General features: G+C 42.3%; 1 protein-coding gene across 12 annotated transcripts in view; it reads right to left on the bottom strand.

The window, feature by feature from the left end:
• TBXAS1 (thromboxane A synthase 1) overlaps positions 1–15,706 on the bottom strand; it is a 333,339-nt gene that overhangs the window by 217,237 nt on the left and 100,396 nt on the right. The gene's annotated exons all lie outside the window — the stretch shown is intronic.

Here is a 15,706-nt window from a genome sequence, read left to right as displayed (position 1 = left end):
GGGGATGCAACAAGCTCAGTCGCTCTGGGGGGATGAACCTTGAGCTGTTTGGTCACCACGAGGGACTTATGTGAGCATGCTCAGTGTGGCACAGAATCTGGAGATTTTAGCTGCTAAAATTGAAGAAGTTTCTACTGAGCATGTGCAAACCGTGATTTTTATAACTTAAACAAATTTGAACAGATTTTCCTGGGAACAGCAAAAGGTACATCCCTGACACAACCCACCCCCCTTCTCCAAAGCATGAGAGAGCTCTAGAGTATTTCAAAGAAAAGGTCGCCAGAAGTTTTTAACATGGGCAAAACAACATATTTTCTCTGGTCTCATACTCAGAAACAGCTGACCGTTTTGGCTCATAGTTTCCAAAAAAAAGTCAGCCTGAGGCAGTCACCTACTGTGGGCAATTTCTACCCAAACAGTTTAAGTTTGGCAAAATAATAAACAACTGAAAAAAGGGTCTTATTATGGGAAGTAATGAGCAATCTCAGTAATAGGTGGTGCTATCTCCTTATAATACATCTAAATATGCAAAGCTTAGTTGAGACTCTTGAGTGGTGAACAAATGAATAAAAATAGGAAATTTGATCTGAAAACAATCTGATTCTATTCTTTCAAACCTTTAGCACAATCAGTGTCTAGACAGAGTGAGTGTGTAGGCTGTGTGGCAAAGGGCATGAGACTGGGCTCTGTTATTTTAGAGATGGGTTCTATTCTCAGCTTTGGCAGAAGAGACCTTTTGCAGGCTTTCAGTTATCTCATCTGTGAAGCCATCCCTCAAAGGCTGCAGTACAAGACCCTGGCACAAGGGCTGTGACCAGAAAGATTAACAGCAGTCAGTAGAAGAGCTGGGCATGGAACTCGTGCTCTCTGGCTTGTAGTTTAGCTAACCTTCTGCTAGACTACAGAGCACTTTATGGAGGGGGTCGCTCTGTCTGTCTCTCTGATTTTGCTTTCCCAAGATCATGTGACAAATTGAATATCAAATGACTACCTGCCACAGGGCCCAAAAATCATATTACTCTCAATAAAATTGCACCAGTTGGCAGCACTGCACTTTCTTTGTGATTTTTTTTTTAACATTAGCAGTATAAAATCCTGGAAGTATGCATTTCTTACAGAGTGGTAGGCATGGGAAGTTCAAATTAGGAACTCTGTATCTAGGAGTAGGACGAAATAATATGGTCCCATGCCAAGAAATGTTGGATAACCAACAACAACAGGGCCTAAACCACTCTAATGGTGTAAATTTCCATTCCTAGCTTGCATTGTTGAGCAGAGAAAAGGGGGAACAACAAAGCTGAGCTGAGAAAGGGTCAGATCCTGACCCCAGCTCTGGCAGAACAAAGAAATCATAAAGCTGGCCTACCTGGGAAGCTGCGGATTCTGCCAACATAAGGGACTCTCCCGTTGGTGTAGATCTAGCTCTGCCCCACCCACTCTCTAAGCCCCAACCCTGCATTTGGGGTACGTCGGGGGGAGAGGAAGGGGACATGGCTGGAGGGCTGTTGCACTTGTGATCCATTACTAACAGATATAATTTAGGTCAGTGGTTCTCAACTTTTCCAGACTACTGTACCCCATGTAGGAGTCTGATTTGTCTTGCGTACCCCCATGTTTCACCTTACTTAAAAACTACTCTCTTACAAAATCAGACATAAAAATACAAAAGTGTCACAGCACACTACTACTGACAAATGTCTTATTTTCTCATTTTTACCATATAATTATAAAAATAAATCAATTGGAATATTATTATTGTACTTACATTTCAGTGCACAGTACACAGAGTAGTATAAACAAGTCATTGTCTGTATGAAATTTTAGTTTGTACTGACTTGGCTAGTGCTTTTTATGTAGCCTGTTGTAAAACTAGGCAAATATCTAAATGAGTTGATGTACCCCCTGGAAGACCTCTGTGTATCCCCAGGGGTACAAGTACCTGTGGTTGAGAACCACTGATTTAGGGCATCTGTGAGGCTCCTTTAACTTCTCCTTGGTGGGATGAATTGGTCCCTGGCAATCCTAGAAACCAGAGGAGCACAAAGGTGGCAGAACAGCCACGTTTTACCCATGATCCTCATTACTGTCACAGCTCAGAGGACTGAGCTAACATTTCCTCTTTTAGTTCAAGATCAAAATAAGAAGACTGATCCTTATGTTATTGCCTTAAGTAACATCAAAAGCAAGTGCAAGATGAAGAGGGACAGACAAACAATTTTCTAGTTAAATTTTCTTGTTAAAATTAGAATATATATATATATATGCAAATTAATTACTTAACATCCCATAGTTTATCAGATCATCCAGAATGCAGCCAGATTTCTCAGGTCTCCTCTGAAATAAAAGAAGTTAGTTCTACAGGACAATAGGTTGGATCCAGAAAAAGAGACTGTCTTGAAACATTTGTTTTGAAGCATCTTCACCCCCCAAATTCCTATCTTTTTGGTTTTCAACTTCCATAACAGACCAATTGGACATTTATTTTGTGCTAGATGCTAAAATCTCTTCATGCCTTCTAAAGAAAGGAGCAGGAGAAATGATTTTTAGTTTGCTCTTTTTACAGTAGCATAGTCAAGGGGGAAAAAACAAACAATTGCTAATCTCTGCTCTTGACCATTTAAAAATGATCCCAAAATAGTCTGCTAAATTGTTTCACCCTGAGCAAAATTACTCATAGATGCATATGCATGTACACAAAAACAGCAGCTACTAATGCGGTGCTGTTGGTGACTGCAATCAAGGAAGCAATGTTATTACATTACACATTGTGAAAAGACCACAAAGTTGTAATTATTCTTTGAGATTTTCACAAAGCACAATTATTAAACTAACATTATCCCAATATTGTTGCAATGGAGATAACATGATCAATATATTTCCTGGATTGATTTTTTTACAGAAAAATATTGCTAACACATTTCACAATGTAACAAGATTTAGACAAATGCATTAACTGATTTTAGTTCATGATCAGCAAAGTCTTGAGGCAATAGATTGCAATCCATCTCATGTTTATTATTGTATCGAGACACTAAATGTCAAAATCTTTGCTGCAAAAGTAAGTTTTCCTTATTGAAAGTCAAGAGAAATTGTAATCATTCTTCTAAGAAGAAGGGGGACAGTTTTTTGAGAAGGATTTGACTCTATTAGTCACATTTTTCTGATACTTTTAAGGCAAACAGCAACATAATAACCAAACTGATTGAGGGAGAGGTGGTAGGTTAGTAGCTTTGTATTTGAACCTTGCATTTTTTATGTTTGTTTATTCCAGTGGAGATGCTATGGCTATTCATATTTGCAATATACACATACTCCCTGCAACAACAGGAGAGAGTGAAAGGCAAGCAAGTCTTGTTATTAAAGCAGTGAACTGGAATATCTGCTCTATGAGTTCAGTTCTCAGTTTTGCCACAGATTTTGTGTCAGCTTGGGCATGCCATTTACTATCTGATCTTGTGTCCACTAAAGTGAATGGGAGCTTTGCCATTGATTTCAATAGGCTCAGGATCAGAACCTTAAATCTTTTGTGCCTCAGTTTCCCCATCTGTAAAATGGAAACAATGCTTCCTTTCTCCAACTATGTCTCTGTCTTGTCTATTTAAATTGTAAGATATTGGGGGCAGAAACTATGATATTGTGTGTTTGTGCAATGCCTAGCACAACAGAGCTCCAATTTTGGTTAAGCCTTTAGGTGCTACTGTATTAACAAACCTCAGGTTCAAATTCTGGCATGGCTGTTTCAGTCCTTCATCCTCCTCAGGAAGACTCCAGGCTGTTTACTGTGCAAAGTCTCTTGGGGGAGCTTTAGGGTCCTTGCTCATAGAATTTTCCCTTCCAGGGTATTGTGCTGTGATTGGCTGGCATCCTCCCAATCCCAGAGGTGGCTGCATTTGGTTGATGATGTTTATATTTCAGCCAGAATTTTCAAATGTGGCTGCCTGAAGTTAGACGACTAAATCAGTGGCTTGATTTTCAAGGGGGCTGAAAATCAAGAGCACCTATTAACTTCAATGGAATCTGCAGATGCTCAGTACCTCTGAAAAGACGGCCACAAGCTTAGGTGCCTAAATATGGATTTACCTGCGTAGGATTAGGCACCAATATTTTGTCCACAGTTTGTAAAGCACTTTATATAAAAATTATTATTCGTTCCACCCCTCTCCCGCCTAAAGGCCTCCCACTGGGCAGTGCTGTCTCTTTGCATGATACAGGCTGGAGCCTTGGATTGGCTGGAGGAGATCCCTCAAGAATGATCCATCAAGGATTAAAAATGTTGCCTACATAACAGATCCAGCCCTTTTGGCCCAAGGGGTGAGTGATGGAGTTAAGAAATCAAACTCGAATCCCCAGCACACAGTAGTTGTGCCGACACTACTGTGCACTCTACAGGGTCCTAGAGCCCAGGCTCCAGCCTGAACCTGGAAGTCTACACAGCAGTGAAGCAGCCCAGCAGCCGAGTCGTCTTGCACAGGCCAGCCAGGGGTGTTTCTTTGCTGTGTAGATGTCCCCTGACAGATTAGGGACTCATTTGTGCCACTGAGGGACAGCCCAGGGGCACACTGCCCCTGGAGGAACCCAGTCAAATTCTACCCCAGTGAAGCTGAACTCCTCCCTGAACTCCCCACCATGCAGGGGGAGCATACTGGCTGCTACACCTCTTTGAGCAGTGCAGCTTACACCTGCCACTATACCCAGACCACTCTGTAGGCTGCTGCGAAGAGGGAGAGGAACCATGGCCTTGCCTTCTCACCTCCCCCTTTGGGAGTAGCCCCCATAGTTCTCTGAGCAAAAAGACTGCAATTGTTTGTAGTCCTTATGTGGGTCACAGGTTTTTGTGCACTCACTCCACTGCACACTCACGTGGCCTGGGAACTTAGCAATTTGCCCATGGCCACAAGGAAATCTGGAGCAGAGACAGTAATAGAACCTAGGATTGCACCCCTGTGCTGTAACCACAACATAATCTTTGCAGTCACAGTTACAGTGCTATGAAGACAGGGTAGTAGGGGCTGAAAGCACTGCAGAGAACAGAACCAACATCCAGCATAGAGGCTGAAAAGGGACTTTAATGCTACAGGAATTTATATAAATAGGGGGAAGAGAAAATTAAAGGGGAAGTCTAAAAGCATACTTTATATAAGAATCTTGCACAAAACTAACTATATCCTAACTAGAGCTATGTATTTTGGCTGTGTAGGAATCCAAAGATCTCAGAGTTTTCTTCTTTTGCCTTAGGGAGCCATTATAATTCAAGGTTTGGTCTTCTCATGGTACATCCTCCATTCAGGAAATGAAATAGCATTAGACAGTGAGATTATTTTGAGGCCTCCTATATGGCTCTGTGGGGCATTAAAAGTATGGAAGTAAAAATGTAAACACAAATATAAATATGAGATACTGCATACCCCCTAATTCTATCTGACATGAACTCTGCAAGGCTCTTTATTAAAATGGTGGTCTCCGATATAAGGTCATTTACTGGGAAATAGGCTACAGTTAACTCCATCATGAACAACTTTTCCCTCCTTTTAGTTATGAAGAGTCCTTTCCAATGAACTTTTTTCTATAATGCACATCAAGTCTAAGGACATCTGCAAAGCTGGGAAACAGCTGAAAGATAGTCTGGTGACCCTTCTGGTATCTTTTCTGACCTTATCAGGTGTGTTCATCCTTTTCCAAGTGGTAAACCTTGTGAACACTAATAGATGAATCACCAGCTTATCGGTCATTTCCCATTATGTCCTGTTCAGTCAGGTGCCTTGTCAAGCACCAAGGGGCCCTTTGGCAGGTCACAACCTGTCCTGGCCTTAATTCAATGAAGCACTCCTCCTTTCCTTGCAAGCAACGTATATTGGATAATAGTAAATGTGCCCTGAATCCATCAAAACTTTGGGACTCCCCTCTAATCTTTTATTCTGACTGCTTCCTTCCCTCCTCCCTCGCCCTGCCCCCATGGACTCTTCCTCCCAGTCCTTATCTTTTCATAAGACCTTTTCCCCTTTCTTTCAATGGAGTCTTTAATCTTCCCTTCCACAGGCCCACACACCCTCCTACACAATTCATTGATGCCATCAGGCTTCCATGCCATCAAGCCCAGATCTCAGGTACACAAGGATCCTGCCTTCATCTTACCTAAGACATGTTTTCACCTTTGGCTATTCCACAGATTGACTAAGAACCACCAGATATAGTGTGTAAAAAGCAGAGCTAGTCAAAAAATGGGAAAGATGATTTTAATGGGAAAAAAATCTAATTATTTCCATTTTGCAGGATTCAATCTGGAACAATTTTGTTTGTGTTTTGTGGATTTTTTTTTTCCAAAATTTCAAATGTTCACTTACCTCCCTTTTCTGTTTCTCTTCCCCACCCTCTTTTCGTCACTGAGTGCAATAAAATGAATAATATCTAGTGGTGAGGGGGATTGTTTTGTTTTGTTTCCTTTCTCCTTTTTTCACTCTAACTTTTCAAAACTACTTCATCTTGGAAAGTTGCACAGTGACAAAGTTACAGTGTTTTGTTTTTTCTTTAGCAATCCTGTAACTTTTCCAAAGTTGAGGAAGTTTTGAAAAGTTGCTGAGTGGAAAAAGGAAAAATGGAATAAAACCAAAAGCAAAACGTGTGAGGGGAAAATCCCTAGATGATATTATTAATTCTATTGCCTTCGATGATGAAAAAAGAAAAGAACCAAATCAGAAGTTTAAAAAAATTGTTTTCAGAAACAAAACCAAAATGAAAATTCCAGTTGCAATAACAAATTTTGTTTTGATTTTGTTTAGAAATTTTCCATTGAAAAATTGACAATTTTTAAAAAACCTGCATTTTCCCAAAAAAATAATTGCTTTTGATTAAACCCTGTTTTTTGGTTGAAAATTTTCAAATGAGCTGTATTAAAATGAGGTCTTCACCTACAAAAACCCACCAGCACTTGGAATTGCAGTTTTTTGCCTGAGGATTTAAAGAAGTATTTTTATTATTATTATTATTATTTTAATACAAGTCAGACAAGTCAGTCCTTTCTTATTCTTCTGTTTGTCTAGTTAAGTTTCACTTTTGCTACAAAAAGTATAAATAAAAATATTGGTGTCCCAGAATATGTATTTCTACCCACATCAGTGCAATGGCAGCTTTACTCCTATGCAATTTATGCAACCACATAGGGCCCTACACCACGTCACACGCCCAGAATACTATTCTTAATACCTTATCTGTTGTCCCATCTGACTCAGCGAGCCATGGCAAAGATTCAGTTCCCCACCTGCATTACCCAGGTGCTCCCCTTGTGGAAAATTGCACTTTGTCTCCACTTCCTGGTTCTTACGGATTGAGTCATGGAGGCCAACCAGCCTCATAAACTCATGTTCCTATGATGGCTAACAAGATCTGAGGTATGTTACAGATGAGGGTGGAATGTCAAGGATATGAGGGTACATGATTGGAGAGGGAGCTGTACAGAGTCCTCCACTTGTTATTTAGCATAAGGACCTGCAAAACTGGGACCAGCTAGCTGAGAGACTTCCAACCTATACACGGCTACACTTTATTGCTTTTCATTATCACTCACTCTCCAATCTTTCAAGGCCAAGCTGATGATTGTAGCCCAGCCTTTTATTTTAAGAAACGGCTCATGCTGTAAACATTTTTGATGGAGTTAGGGTTACGCAGCACTTCTAAAAAAACCCTAATGAAAATAAATTGGTATGTATTTACCATATGCTGAAGAGCATATGGCTAATGCATTTAGATACTGCTAATAAAGTTAAAACTCAGCTAAATATGCTGGCTCACGGATAATGCCTGTTGTCAGCAACTATTTTGGGTTGTCTATAATACCAGTACTATAACTGATACCTGGCCATTATTATAAGTAGTTGTATTCATTTGGATGGGGAGTTCTATGCATTCTAATAAAGGCGGGGAAACAATGTCTGGACTCACTAAGTTCTAACTGTAAAGCTGCAGGGAATGAATGCAACTCAATTGATGTCAATGGATATGCATCTATTTAATATAGCAGTGATTCTTTTATGTTCTGTTTTAAGTTCAGAATCCAAGAGACTTTTCTTGGCCAATAGACATTCTGCCCAGGCCAATAACTCACCAACATGACTACAGCATATATTTAACAGATTGCCATTGTTCTATTCAGATTATTTCTCCCTTCTTAAGTGTCTGTGTACAAGGTGTTGGATTCACAGCCATGGATTCTGAAGTCCTTTATTCATGACGTTGTGTCATTCTTCAAATGAGACACAGGGTGAAGGTGCTGACTCCTTACAGTCACCAGAGCAGAGGAGTTGTTAACTCTGGAGTTTAAGCTAAAGTGTAATTTGGGTGGTTACATTTTGCCTACCTACAGCCCCCTAAAATTACACTTGGATATACTTCACTTGCTGACTTAAACTGCTGTTTAGCGTTGCTATAAATAACTGCTGCATTTCACCCCAAAGATAGCTGCATTTCAGTGGTACGTGAAGTAATTCCTGTGTATAGGATAGCCTTTGTGATTCTTGGGGATGAAAGGGGCTATGTAAATGTGAGGTATTCTTAGAAAAGTTATAACTAAGGCTACGTTTATGTCATGGAGGTCTGTGACTTCCAGAGACCTCCCTGACATTCTCTGCTTCAACCCCAGGGGCTGCAGAACTCTGGAGCTGACAGACAGTGGGGCCCTGGCAGGGTTCCAGTGACAGGCGACAAGGGGCCCCCTGCAAGGTTCCAGCGACAGGTGACAGACTCCTGAGGGGGCCCTCCTCAGGGTTCCAGCGACGGGCAACAGCCTCGCAGAAGGGGTGGGGCTGGACGCCTCAGGCGAGCGGCTGTGGATGTCCCATTTTCTCACTGGGAAATATGGTCACTCTGGAGCCTCCAGCCGCCTTGCGCGGAGGGTACCCCCCCCTGCAGCTTCCAGCTGCCGAGGGTAGAGAGGGAACCCCACAGCTCCCAGCCCCCAGGATGAAACCATGGAGCCGCAGCAGCAAAAGTCACAGACAGGTCACGGCTTCGTGAATTTTTGTTTATTGCCCATGACCAGTCCATGACTTTTTCTAAAAATAACCATGACAAAATCTTAGCCTTAGTTATAGCTCATGGCAACCTCCCATACATCACTGTCCCAGTAATGTATCTCAACCATAGTACCCATCAATACAGGGTAGATTAATCTCCACATCTATGAAATCTTTAGCCTCTTTGATGAAACTGCTAACAAGAGAGCCAGTTGTGATGGAAACTTTGTGTGATGCATACCTCTTTCCAATGGAAATTGGATGGAGATAATCATTTCACATAAGCCACCAAACAGCTGTTGAATAGCGATGTTCTTTGGCCACTTCTGATCTAGACTGGATTGGAACTGATAAAATATTATTTATTGCTATTATTATTACTAATGTAATACTCTTCAATTGTATGTCACCTTTTATCAGAGGATAACTTGTTTTACAAACACAAGATGGGAGACCTGGGTTCTATTCCTGCTCTGCCATTGGCCTAATGGGTGAGCTTGATCAAGTCACCTCACCGAGCCTCAGTTTCTCCATCTGTAATATGGGGATAATGATACTGACCCCTCCTTAGAAAAGTGTTTTGAGTTCTACAAAGAGCTAGGTCATATTATCATTAGAGAATTCTCATCATGCTCCCCTAAGTAAGTATTAATATATTGTATCAGTTATACAGATGGGTAAACCAAGGCACAGAACAGGTAAACCCATGATTCTCAAAGATACCAAGGAGACTTGGATACCCAGTTCCCATAAGTTTTACTGGAAACTGAAAATCTCAGCATAGGTGACTTGCCCTAAGCCACACAGGGAGTTAATGGCAAAGCTGGGAGTAGAGTCCCAATTCTAATTCACCAGTGCTACCACTTAACAAGCTTCTTCCTTCCATTGTAGAGGTGAAGTCCTTCATATCCTATTAGCAATTGCCTGAGGCACCACTCCCCACAGCATTTAATAAGGTAAGCTTCTATAGTTACACAAAACCAGCTTGCCAATAAGAGCAGCTAAGGAAAGCATTACACAGCTCACCAGCAAAACTGTGACCACTTTTACATAGCTGTTCTCTGGCGCCAAAGGGAGTCCCCATCCAGTTGTTTTTGACCGGGGGTTATTTCTAGGCTGAAAAAACAAGTGTGTGTTTTAGCTCAGGTTAGCTAACATGGGTTAAAATAGCAGGGAAGATAAGACAACTCGGCTTTGAAGTTGGGTTAGTAGCTCAAGTTAAAGCTTATAGGAGAGCCTGGAGTTGAATTCAAGCTGCTAACCTGAGTTAAAAGCCAAGTTGCCATGTATTCACTGCTATTTTAACCCAGAAGATATGGCAACTTGGCTTTTAACTCGGGTTAGCAGTTTGAATTCAACCCCAGGCTCTCCTATAGACTTTAACTTGAGCTGCTAATGCAAATTCAAAGCGAGCTGTCTCATCTTCACTGCTATTTTCATATGAATTAAGAAGAACCCCCTTTTTGTTTTTGTTTTTTGCAGCATAAACATACACAGAGCATTTGATAGGATGACAGAGGCGAGGCCAAGTAGTAAAATGGCAAACAAACATTGGGGATTTTCTAAGATACTGGAAGGGATGGCAGAGACGTCCTCCTCCTCCCCTAGAGAGGAAAACCTGTTATTTGGAGAAGCAAGAAAGCATGTAATAATAATACTGCCCAACCAGCTTCAAAACTTGAATCTCTAGCAGCTTCCATTCTCATGATATAGTCACATGTGAGCTGGTCCCATTTGCTTATTGCTTTGTATGTTTTATTTACAGTTTCTAGCTTCTTGCAAGACTGTTATTTTAAAAAGAGAGGGTTCTGGTTTTCATCCAGCAGACCACCGAGCGCTGCTAACAGAAACGCAGGGCGCCTTAGCACTCAGCATTTCCATAGAAAGGCTTTCACAGAGTGCAGAGAAATATACGCATGCCTCAGCAGTATGAGCATGTCTCTGAACTGAGTACAAGTTAATAAGCTCAAAGGGGACAGATGGATGGAGCTAAGGCATCAGTGCTTAAAAGCAATCAAGTGAACCCAAATGATGTTCCTAGGGTGACCACCTGTCCTGAATGGGGTGGGACAGTCCCAAAATGCAGAAGTCAAGTCCCAGTCCTGGGCTGAATGACTCCAGGACAGCATTGGTCCCAATTCCCTGCGGCACTGCTCTGCGCCTGTCTAAGGCTCAAGGGCAGCGCCAGCCTCTTCCTGGTGTGTGTGTGGGGGGGGTTGGGGGGAACTGAAGTGGGCCTGAGGCCCCCCTTGCCATGAGGCCCCCCCTCTTGTCCTCCCCAAGGTCCTGCCTCATGGCCAGACCAGAAGCTGGAGCCGGGCAGTAGTAAGGGAGCCCAGGCCACTGTGGAGAGCCCCCGACCCTCTACCTGCCCTGGGCGACAAGCCCCAGAGGGCGGGGACCAATATTCCCTCTAATTTTTCCAACCCATGTGCAGAATTAATTTTGTTATGTGCACCAATATGGAGGTGATGTGTGGTGGGGGTGGAGCTGAGAGGTTTGCTGTGTGGGAGGGGGCTCAGGGCTGGGGCAGAGGGTAGGAGTGTGAGGGCTCCGAATAGGGGTGTGGGCTCTGGTGTGGGGCAGGTCCGGGGCTGAGTTGGGGCCGGGGGAGGGGCGCCCCTTCCCTGGCTGCGGCAGGTGTCAGGCATGTTTCGTGAGCACCTTGCGTGGCGCTAATAGGCTGCTGCACACCCGCGCAGCTTACAGGGAACTTCGGTGGGGACATGGGCCAGGGGCTGCTCTCGAGCATCCTGGCCCCCCCACCCAGGGCAGGTGGAGGGTCTGGGGTTCCCCAAGCAACTTGGTGGCTCTTACCATGGCCCAGCTCTTGGCTTCCAGCCTAGCCAGGGAGAGGGGCCTTGAGGGAGGAAGAGGAAGAGCAGCGGGGTGGGGCCATGGAGGGGGCGAGGCTCCTGCGTGTGTCTCGCTTTTGCCTTTTGAAAAGGCAGTCACACTAAATGTGCCCTGTGGCTATATTTATGGTCTCTGCTTACTCTTGTTGCCAGTTAGGGACAGTATCTTACTTGAGTGTGTTAAAGAGCTGCATTTAATAGAAAGTGTGAAGAGGGACATGCATGAGGCCTAGCCAGTGACACAGAAATACTTCCAAAGGTGCCCATGAAACATCACCTCTCGCTGACAGCTGTTGAATGCCTTTATGATGAATATTGGAGACGCTGTTTTCTTCCTGGCCCAGCAGCTTTCATAGGGTGACCAGATGAAACGGACAAAATATCGGGAGACATGGGGGAAACAAAAAAAAAAAAAAAGCGGCTGAAGCTGTGTTGCCTAAGCAAGGAAAAAAAAAAAAAGCTGCCGTAACAGCCAAAGCCGCAATATCAGGACAAATGGCAGCCCGACCGTGCATCGGTCGGGATGCGGGACAAAGAACTAAAAATCGGGACGTCTTGTCACCCTAAGCTTTCAGCTCACTTCCCTCAGATTTCTTCACCTTATTGGATTGTGAGTAACAAAATACTATGCTCAGCACCCTTACTTGGGCCTCATTGCTGCTCTCGCAATTCTATCACCAACTCCTAAAGTCAGGGGAATCTCAAGGTTTTGTGCTACAAGAAAAAGAATAAAACCACTCCAAATTCTGGGCCTAAAATCATCAACAGGTTTCCTTCAAGTTTTCCACATGTATTCTTCATAAAGGAGCATCTCTAAATACAATGGCGCAGGCCCCAAAGATTTCCCTTTTTATATACATTCTCTTGTCATTGATGTACACATACTCATACTAAAGTGTTCTCATGTATCAGAAAGGTATATCAAAGTATATGTGAGTGTGAGAATTTGATGATGGCTAGCCTGAGAACAATAAAGTCCTCTATTTAGACACAAAAATATTTTATTTTAATTTCATTTCTCTGCAACCTATCCTGAGCATGAAGCACCTCCCAAAACGTAATACTCATAATTTAAAAATCTAACATCCAATACAATTTCTTGATTCATCAAATGCAAACTTCCCCACAATGCCACATCAACATGCTTCAATTCCAACCTGAATAGGCCACCTCTAGGATTTAGAGGGTGATTCAGTTTCCACTGCCAACCAGGGTACCACTTTGTGCCAGCTGTGGGGGCATTTCTTTTTATTTCTGTCATGTGTGTATCTATCCAGTAGGAACTAGACTGAGACCACGAAACTCATTTCACTTAGGCCACCAAGCAAGCTGTGGTAACAACTTTCATTAACAGCTGGATCTGGATTTGAACCAGACCACAATCTAGAGTTGAAAAGCAGTATTTTCCATTACCAAACCTGTGAGATAACTTTTTAAAGTAACCAGAGATGGATGTTACGTTGCATTTCACACCTTTCTGCACTGTATTAAGTCAAAAATAAAGAAACTTAACAAACCCTGAATTCTTTTTGATGTGCAAGGGCATTTGCTAATTCCCTTTCCCTTAAATGGAAATTTACTAATACCATACTGATTCTTAGAAAGTCAAAGCCAGACTAACATCACTGAGAATTGTGAAATAACCTATTTTTATAAAGTCTACTATCTCAAATAGGTTTCAGAGTAGTAGCCGTGTTGAAGTGAGCTGTAGCTCACGAAAGCTTATGCTCTAATAAATTTGTTAGTCTCTAAGGTGCCACAAGTACTCCTTTTCTTATCTCAAATAGATCTATCTTGCTAAGACTGCTGAAACATATAGGTTGCACAAAGGGTTAGCAACATACTAGCCATTCTTCTCTTGGAGACCAGAGTTCAAACTGATATTTAAAGTCACATCTGAAAATTAGGTGGGTCTAAACCTAAACCATTTGTGCACAGTACAACATTAATACACATTTGAGCACAATTCTGTTCAAGTGAAGCCCAGAACTGTAATAGCAGTTCAACAGATCAGCATTGGAGCACTGCGTAAGGAAGACACACAGAGCTCCTGCTTGGTTCTTACATTCCTATTAGCCTATATTTCTATTAGAACTTACAGCCCCTTAGTTTCAGGAGCTCTAGGATTTTATAAAAACAGATTTAAAAATTAAACCTATTAGACCATGTGCAGAACCAAATTGACTGGGTCCTGTACAAGGGAGGCAGTATCAAGTGCAAATCAAAATAAAGGAGATTGACGTAGCTAAGGGGAGAGAATGTATACACAGATATATGCACATCCATACCATGAATCAAGGCCCAGCACAATACAGCACTCTGTGCAGTGGGTAGGGTTGTATCTGTAATGCATGCGTTTCATTCAGTAGAAATATATGAACAGGCCTCTAACGTGAGAAGAATTTTCCCAATGCATTAGAGATGACTAAAACCACCCAGTAATTTTTACAGGATACAGTGTCAGCCCGCAATACATGTCCATGACCAAATGGAAAAGATAATGAGATATCTGTTTATTATGCCAAGGCCTTGTTTTCCAGTTCCCACTTAAATATCAATCAACTGGCAAACAAACACTCCCCATTCCATTCCTCTCTTCTTGTTTATCTCTACCAAACAACACAAAACCATATGCAAGCTTTTACTGTCAGTGCAAGCTATATTACTCCTGCAATTAACACAGGCCGATAGATTAGTTGTGAGCTCCCTCTTTTTTCCCTCCCATTCTCCTCACCATTTGTCCCTCTAAAACCTTGCTTTGGTTTACGTGCTGTGTCATTAAATTCCCATACAGTCAATGCTGCAGCTTCTGTCTCCAAACAGTGATGTGCTGCTTTCTAGTTCAAAAATTAGACAGTAATTAATTTCATTATGAATTTTGTTTGACTTGCATATCAAAGGATTCTTTTGGCAGATAAATAGTGGGAAAGAATCACATTTGATCTCTTGTTTCTCCCCACACCCTTCACTCCGTAAAACTGCTCAGCCCAGCCCAGCCCAGCCCAATCCAACACTGAAGGAGACAAAGCATCCATACAGTGCCCATTTTCCATTCAGCAAAAGAGGGCTGCTCAGGGGAAGCCCACGAACGACAAGTAGCCCAAGCAGCAATAAACAGAGCAAACAAAGAGCATCTTGTCCATGCCAAGAGAGGGGCTAAAAGAGCGATGTCGTTCATTAAAATGCAAGGCAGGGAGACAGCGCACAACCAGTCAGAAGCATGGTTGAAGCTTCGAATGAATAATGGAAGAAACTAAAATATAAACATGCCAATATATGAACCCAAAGCAGCTCACCCAACAGTCTAGAAGGTGCAACTGGTTATAAAAGTCCCTCCCACCAAAAAACAAAAAAAACCCCAAGACCATGACATTTTTCAGCTCAGCAAGGATCAACAGCAAGTTGAATAGTACACAGTGATCACAGGTAAAGTACCCAATTACTCAAACCATTAAAATAGCAAGATAATGACATTTTAAAACAGCAGAACTGATAACTGCTTTCTTAGGAAAGGGCGAGGTACAGGGGGAGGGGATACAACACTGTAAGAGCAACAGGTCAAGTGTTCTCTCTGGTTCTTGGGGGAAGGGCCGTGTTATATATGTTAGGTTTTGAACGCATTTGTCACATAATAAAACCATTAGCTTGTGAATTAAGAGGTGATTTTTGTTCAGTTTTTAAACAGCCTGTGGCTCTAATGCCCTGTTTTGTTTGCGTGCTCTGTGTACGCTTTGTGTATCTGGTTATGCTTCCAAGAGGGGAGAAAACCCCATTGGTTTTCCCACAGATTTGTAAGAAAAATGCAAGATCGTTGCAGGGAGGATGAGAAACACTCAAGTGTTCCTG

Source organism: Dermochelys coriacea, chromosome 1 (genome assembly GCF_009764565.3).
Source record: "Dermochelys coriacea isolate rDerCor1 chromosome 1, rDerCor1.pri.v4, whole genome shotgun sequence".
NCBI classification, from domain to species: domain Eukaryota; kingdom Metazoa; phylum Chordata; order Testudines; family Dermochelyidae; genus Dermochelys; species Dermochelys coriacea.
Note: the sequence above shows the minus strand (reverse complement) of the source record. Positions and strands in the feature narration are given on the sequence as shown.